The sequence below is a fragment of the Micromys minutus genome, assembly GCF_963924665.1.
Source record: "Micromys minutus genome assembly, chromosome: 15".
NCBI classification, from domain to species: Eukaryota; Metazoa; Chordata; class Mammalia; order Rodentia; family Muridae; genus Micromys; species Micromys minutus.
In genome coordinates this window covers 42576251-42585067 of record NC_137984.1, presented here as the reverse complement: position 1 = coordinate 42585067, position 8817 = coordinate 42576251, and positions in this window count along the sequence as shown.

Below are 8817 nucleotides of genomic sequence, written 5' to 3'. Positions count from 1 at the left end.
TTATCTGATCCCTGCCAGTAAACTTTTCTTGGAGTCAGCAATGGTGCCTGGGTTTGGTGGCTACATTTGGGGCTAGTCTTGATGTGAGGCAGCCTCTGTAGATCTTTTCTTCAATCCTGGTTCCTCTATTTGACCTTGTATTTACCCCCCTTGTTTTGTTCTCCTTTCTAAGAAGGACTGAGGCATCTAGATTCTGGTCTCCTTCCCCCTTTTTTTGAGCATCATAAGTTTTGTGTATGGTTTCTTGGGTATTCCGAGCTTTTTTTTGGGGGGGGGGTGGTTAGTATCCATTTATAAGTGAGTAGATATTATGAGTGCTCTTTTGTGACTTGGATACATCACTCATGATGATAGCTTCAAGTTTCATTCATTTGCCTAGGAATTTCATGAACTCATTGTTTTTAATAGCTGAGTACTACTCCATATGTACCGCAATTTCTGTACTCATTCCTCTGTTGAAGTACATCTGGATTCTTTCCAGCTTCTGGCTATTATAAATAAGGCTGCTATAAACATTGTTGAGCATGTATCTTTGTTAGATGTTAGAGCTATTTTTGAGTATAAGCCCACAAGTGGAATAACTGGATCTTCAGGTAGTACTATGTCCAATTTTCTGAGGAAATGCCAGGATGATTTCCAGAGTGCTTGTATCAGTTTACAACCCCACCAACGATAGAGGAGTGTTCTTTCTCTACATCCTGTCACCTGAGTTTTAAATCTTAGTCATTCTGACTGGTGTGAGGTGGAACCTTAGTGTTTTTTTTTTTTGTTTGTTTGTTTTTTTTTTTGATTTGCTTTTCCCGGATGACTGGGGATGTTGAACATTTCTTTAGGTGCTTCTCTATCATTCCAGACTATTTGGGGTTCTGTAGGTTTCTTGTAAGTTCATGGTCATCTCTCTTTTAGATCAGAGAAGTTTCCTTCTATAATTTTGTTTAAGATATTCACTGGTCCTTTTGGTTGAGATTCTTTGCTCTCTTCTACACCTGTTATTCTTAGGTTTGGTTTTGTCATTGTGTCCTGGATATCATGGATGGTTTTGGTTATAATCTCTTTGATTTTTGCATTTTCTCTGACTGTTGTGTCAATGATTTCTATGGTATTTTCTGCTCCTGAGATTCTCTTCTCCATCTCTTCTTCTCTGTTGGTGATGTTTGCATCTATGACTCCAGATGCCTTTCCTAGGTTTTCCAAATTCAGAATTGTATTTTTTTGTGTGTGTGTTTTCTTCATTGTTTTTATTTCTGTTTTCAGTTCCTTCTCCTGGTTGTTTGTTCTTTTCTTTAACTCTTTAAGTAATTTTTTTGTGTTTCCTCTTTAAGAGCTTCAACTTGTTTCCGTGTATTCTTTTGATTTTCCTATACTTCTATAAGTGTGTTATTTAGGTGCTCCTTAAAGATCTCTATTATTATTCTGAAGTATGATTTTAAATATAAATCTTTTTTTTTTCTGGTTATTTGAGATATCTACTATTTGCAGTGTTCAGAGAACTGGGTTTTAATGTTGCCAGGTTGTCTTGGCTCCTGTTTCTTAGAGTCTTGTGTTTGCCTCTTGCCATCTTGTTATAGGTGATGCCATGTGATCCTGTTGTCTCTTACTGGCATTTGTCTCTCTTGTGTTTTTGTGGGCCCATGGTCTCCTGAGGGAGATTATTCCTGGGTATTCTATCTGTGTAGACTGTGATTTCTGATAGCAGAGCCCAGTCATGATTCAGCTGGGCTGGTTCTTGACTTGTTTTGGAAGTGTGCACTCCTGAGCCATACTACTGCCTGGGCTGTGAGAGTTCTAGGCTGCATCTCCAGGGGTTCACAGTGGGCAGAAGAAGTTGACTCACTTAGGATGTACTCCTGAAGCTCTTCCAAGCTCCCAGAAACCTGTGGGAGGGTGGGCCACAGGTCTTGATGAATCATGGCCTGGTCTCATTTGGTAACTTCTCAAAAAAAATGAAATCAAATAATTTCATTTGTTTTTGCATTGGTTTATTGTATTTCTTTCAATTTTGCAGCAAACAAACAGTAAGGTCTATATTTACGTAACGTTTTGAAACTAAAGTATAGTGATCAAATTTTAAAAATCAAGTAATCAATTCATCTACATTAAACTAATATTTCAAGTTGATTTCCATTCAGTTAATCATATGATAGAAGTGCCGGAGGCAGGAACTGCCTGGAAAACTAGAATATGAATGGCTATCAATGGGCATTAATAAAAATATGTCTTCAAATTTCTGAAATAGCTTTTGTAAATGATTCAATGATTTTTAATCATCCACACACATGCTGCATTTGATTATGCTGACAATAAGATGAAGAACAATTACTGGAAATTCTATATTGCAAGCACTTCTCATTTTTATTGAAATTTCGTCTGGCCAAATAACCATAACAATAAATTTTCTTTATTTTATTTAATTTGTAGGAAATACACTTGCTTAACTATAGTGTTTAGGGAATAAAGATTTTTAAATTCTTCCATTTTAAAATGAGTTTTTTATGGATGAATTTATTTTTGAATATTATACTTAATTTCAGATTTAATATTACATCATTTTCATATTAAATATTAAAAAGTAGACACTAAAGCCATTTAACACTTTAATTCTCTTATTATTCATCTTAAAATGAAGCATATGAAATTTATTCCCTATGTCTTCATTCTGTTCTGTGACAGGACCTTGTTTTGTCTAAGTTGGTGTGTGACTGATGTTTGTCTGCCTTCATCTTCTGAATGCTAGATTCACAAATATTCATTGCTACACCTTGATTCTTCCATTAGACTAATTGTCAGAAATTTAGAAAAACTTTACTCTTCCTATTAAATATAGTTAGAAAAGATCTTTAAATTTCCAAAACTAAGTTAGAACGAAAATGCATATTTTTGCTTGTTTTTTGAATTAATGTATTTATCTTATATCTTCTACCCTTTTTACTTCCAGTCACACCTCCCTTCTCCTTCCACTATGTTGCCTCCTTTTCTTTCCTGAGAAGATGAGACCTCCTATGGATATCAAGTTATAGTAGGACTGGGAACATCTTTTTCTATGGTAGCTAGACAAGGCTGTCTAATTACAGGAATAGTATTCAAAGGCAGGCAACAGAGTCAGAGACGGTACTTGCTCCTCTTGTTAGACATCTCACATAAGGACCAAGCTACAAGTCTGCTACATATTTGTAGGGGATCTAATTCTCTGCCATTTAGTTGTCTTTTTGGTGGTTTAGCCTCTGTGAGTTCCTAGGAGCCCAGGTAAGTTGATTCTGTAGCTTTTACTTGTGGTGTCCTTGACCATACACCAAGAATATCTGAGTATTTCAATTTTTTTCCCCTGCCCTTCTACAAGATTTCCTGAGTTCTGACTCTGTTTGGCTATGGGTTTCTGCATTTGTTTTCCTCAGCTGCAAGATGAAGTCACTCAGATAATTACTATGCAATACTTTTGTCTGATGTATAAGAGACTATTATTAACAGTGTCAAAGGTGAGCTCTCTCCTGTGGCATGGGACTCAATTTGGGTCAGTCATTGGTTTGTTATTTCCTCACTTCCTGTTCCCTCTTAATCCCTGTACCTCTTATAGGCAGGAACAATTGTCAGTCAAAAGCTTTGTAGCTGATTCGTTATTCCCATGCTTCTATTAGGAGTGTTGCCTTGCTATGTGTTTCATATCCTCTATTGTTATGAGTCTTACCATTATTGTCTCTTGCTGGTTTATTCAGAAGTAGCAGTGGTTGGCATGGCAACCTTATGATATATTATTTTAAATTTTTTTTACCCTAAAATATATCATTTACTGTATATATTTTATTTACATTTCAAATTTTATTCCCTTTCCTAGTTTCCCCTCAGAAAACAAAAACAAAACAAACAAACAAACAAAAATACCTATCCCATTTCTCCTCCCACTGCTTCTATGAAGGTGTTCCCCCACTAACCCACCAATCCTCTCCTGCCTCCCAGCCCTGACATTCTCCTACACTGGGGAATTGAGCCATGACAGGATCAAGGGCTTCTCCTCCTATTAATGCCCTACAAGGCCATTCTCTGCCACAAATGCACCTGAAGCCATGGGTCCTTCCATGTGTACTCTTTGAATAATAGTTTAGTCCCAGGGTGCTCTATCAGTTGGTATTGTTGTTCTTAGGTTATAAATCCCTTCAGCTTCTTTAATCTGTTCTAAAACTCTTCCATTGTAGACCCCATTTTCAGTTAAATGGTTAGATAAGAGCACCGGCCTCTATATTTGTCATGATCTGGCAAAGCCTCCCTGTAGACAGCTAATTCAGGCTCCTGTCAGAAGGCATATTTTGGCATCAGCAATATTGTTTGGGTTTGGTGTCTGCATATGGGCTAGATCTCCAGGTGAGGCAGTCTCTGGATGGCCTTGGCTTCAGTCTTTACTTCAAACTGTGACTATTTACAATATTTTAATTTCCTTTTTGCCCCTACAACTTTATTTTAAAAAGAGAGATACATGTACAGATTTTTAAAAGCATTTTAGCATAAAACTATATGAATATATTTTTTGTCAGTACTTGATTTTTTAAAGGGTTGATAGTATGCATTGAAATCTTGCTAGTTACCATCAGCATAAAGTGCATGTAGAACAGAACTTCACATGAAAATAGTCAAAGCTGTCTTGTTGTGTGTAGATTAAACATAATGATGTTTAAATACCAAAATTGCCACAAGGATCTTTTCTTACATTTAAGAGAGAAGAAGTCACTATCTTCTCTTAATTCTTATAGGCATGCTGCCATTGATTTGCCCATTTTATGGCTGACTTATGAGTGTCCTGGAGGTAAATACAAAGAAGCTTAGTATAGTATTTTGTATCTAGTGATTAGCAAAACATGTCTCATGTAATTAAGCCAAACACCATTTAAGGAATGCACAAATGAAAGAAAGGATATGCCCACCTATAGAGCTAAGTTTGAAGAAAATCATCTAACTACCTCTTAGAGAATAGACAGAGAATGTTATAATAGATTCCATAGAAATTTGAAAAGGACAATTGTTTACTCTAAGGAGCATAGTGAAGAATATGAAACTAGAGTTTCCAATTGGAATTAATGTTCTGCAATTTCCTAGATTCACTGGGCACCTATTACTACTACCATTGACCCGGTCTCTTAATCTTTATATTAAGGATGATATAAGAACAAGACATATTCATCCATAGGACTTACTAATTAAAATGTTGAGTAGTAACCAAAATAGTCAACTCTCACGGGCTTAGATATTCTCATTTTATTATTAAACATTATCTCTTATTGCTTGCATTCTTAAGATACATCTAGAGAAAATATCCTGAGTGAGATAACTCAGTCACAAAAGAACAGACATAATATGCAGTCACTGATAATGGGATACTAACCCCAGAAAGCTCTGAACTCTCCAGAAACAATTCACAGACTGTGTGAAGTTCAAGAAAAGAGAAAAAAGAAAAGAAAAATCCATTATGTTTACTCCTTACACACCAAGAAAACTTTGACTAATTCTGGGTTACATCCTGTTTTAAATGTACTTTATGCTCACTGTAACTAGTAAGATCTTAATGCACACTATCAACCTTAAAAAAAAAGCCAAGCAACGACAAAAAAGTATTTGTATACTTTTATGCAAAATGCTTAAAATTTGTACATTATCTTTGTTTTTTAAAATAAAGTTTTTCAATAAAAAAAGAAGTATGCAATGCTTTCCACTTGGTTAATTAGGGAAAGTACCTCAAACACTGAGTCGGAGCCTCATCCTACTTAAAATCTTTAGAAAAATATATATTTATAATAATAAATGGTAGATTTATTTCCAGTCTTCTGAGGGTAGGAGGTGGGAACATCCTCTTGGAGATAGAAGAGGAGAAATGGGACGAGAAACAGTCAGAAAATATACTGGGAGGAGGAAAAAGGCTGGGTTATAAAAGGAAGATTAAAGATTAATCATAAAAATAATAATAAATGGAAAACTAATATATCTGCGTGGGCTGCTTGATGATATTGGTCGTTAGTGCTTTCAATGTACTTAAAACCACATGCCTGATATAAAAAATCTTTCAGATCAGAAAGTATATTATAGTTTTCTTTAGATTCAAATTACCAAATGCTTTTTCAAAAAGCCTACTCATCTTTTAGAAAAGATTTCTAAGAAGTGGAATAAATCTGGAAATTATCGTTACACACAGTAAGCCAAATACAGAATGGTAAATGTCAATTTGATCTTTTATGTGCTAACTCTAGACTGCGTTCTCCAGATGTACATGCCTGTGAGGAAGACATGGTAGTGAACTGCATGAGATGTGAAAGTATCTTAGGTGAGGACAAAAATTACATCAGTGAGGGTGTCAAATTGAGGACTAGATTAAATAAGAAAGACCAACAATAGTAAAGTATGTATAAAAAAACTATAATGAAATGCATTACACTATATATTCCCTATTAAAATACAAGCAAATAATATTTCAAATATATTTATGTTATGTAGGTAGAATATAGTGTTTGATTTCTTATTTCACATTGGGGAAGTAGATGTATTTTTTCTCTGACCGTGTGTTGATTTCCATACACATGATATTCTTGATTAGCATTCAACCCCAGGGTAGAAAACACAAAGTTCTGCAGTCTCAGGACAGTTACCACGTGAAAACTGTACAGATTAAAAAATATTACTGGATAAGGATTTTTTTATTTGCAAAACTGTATTTTATATGCATTTGGAGTATAAAAATCTATTCTCCTCTAAAATAGAAATAAATTTTAAAGCTTGAGTGAACAAAGACTTAATAGTTTAATTTGAAACTGTCATGAAATAACAAATAAAGCTTAATTGAAAACTTTCTATTATTAACAAACTAGAATTCCTTTATTAATTTCATCATGCAGAATGCTAACTATGGTCTTTGGTTAAATAAATTTAATTTCCTAAGAGATCAAATTACTACTACATGCATGCAATATTTGAACAGTTTCTAATATTATTTATAATGTCATACATACTAAATTTGATTAATTATTTACTTTTATTAATCTTGTTTTCTGAACAAAACTTTAGAAAAACTTTATTAAATAGTGGTGCTCAAACAGAATAATCTATTAAACATCTTCTGTCTCACTGGTGGATTTCTGTTTTATAGCCAAGGAACAACATTTTTCAGAGCCTTAGACGTTTCCCACTTTTATGAGATTTTTCTTTTCAAATTAAGGTGCTGTTTAATAGATTCTTAATTAAAAATAAAAAGGATTTTTAAAACTAAAGTTTCTGCAGACTTTAAAACAAAAATATTAAAACCATTACTGAAAAATGAATCGGCTTACCAATGTTGTTATCTATTACTTCAAGGTGGTTACTAAAGCAATTGATTAAACAAAGACAATAAAAAAACTCATCGATCCAATTTAACTTCAAAGGTATGCCACAAGAAATATTTCAAAAAACTTTTCAATGAGGATATATATGCAAATAGAAATTTCGATACAGAAATTAATCCAGATCAGTTCCAGAAAAATGCAAACCCTTACACTGGTCCAAAAATGAATATTGGCCCAACATTTACCTGTAGATAAATAGTGTGCAGACTGTGTGAGTTGCTGCTTCTTTTTTATGATGAGTAGGCCTGAGATGCTCTGCTACAGAGAACTTCAAGTGGGATTAGCTAAAGACCCCACTCACTCCTGCTGTCTAACAGAGGCAGGGAATGTAGAGGATACTGAACATTTGCATCAGAACTCACCATCTCCTTGAGCTCAGCTTTCCTGTGAATGATTATGGAAACCATCATATGTTCAGAGAACCAACACATCTATTAACCCAATGTGCAGAAATCAAATAGTCCCAAAGCCATGTAGTTTGTGGAAGTTTATATTAATATATTATGTGCCACCACACACAGAAATTAAAAAGAGGCAGGGAAGGGGAGGAAAGTATTCACCCAAAAGGAAACGTTTACTAAGAATTTTATTTACTTTATATATTATCATACACATACACATATGGACTTTAAAATCGAAGGACCTCAGAAGGCTCTGCCAGAACCACACTGATAAAGAGGAGGATTCTTGCAGCTAACCATCAGACTGAATAGGAGGATCCCAATGAAGGAGCTAGAGAAAGGACTGAAGGAGCTGAAAGGGTCTGCAACCCTATGGGAAGAACAAAATGATCAACTAACCAAGGCCACAACAGCTCCTAGGGAATAAAACACCAAACAATGAACTCTCAGGGAGAGAATCATGACCCAAGGTGCATATGCAGCAGAGGACAGCATTGTCTGGCATCAATGGGAGAAGAGGCCTTTGTCTAGCAAAGGCTTGTTTTCCCAGTGTAGGGGAATGCCATTGTGCTGAGGTGGGAGAGAGTGGTGGGGAGATGGAGCACCCTCATGGAGGCAATGGGAGTGGGAAGAGGAAAGGAATTGGGGGAAGAGGATAATATTGGAAATGTAAATATAGAGAACAGTCAATAAAAAATGATAAAAAAGTATTTACCAACAACAATAACAAAAAAAAGATTGAAAGACCTAAATTTTAACTTAAGCAGAGATTAAAACATTAAATTTAGCATATATTTAAATTCACAAACGTATGTTTTTAATTTCTTGTTTCATTTTTGCCTATAGAGGTACAAGAACATCTTGTAGACGGAGTGAGGCACTGTGAAGATTTAGTTCCTGAAAACTTTCCCAGGACATTTTACCTGCCACTGAACTGGCATTTCAGCAGGGACCTCCCAGGATGTTTTCTGAGAGCTCTCTTCCTTCTCTCCTGAGATAGCTCCTGTTTTCCCAGTCTTGTCTTTCTGAAGTACCTTGGCATTTTCATTTAAGAATTTATT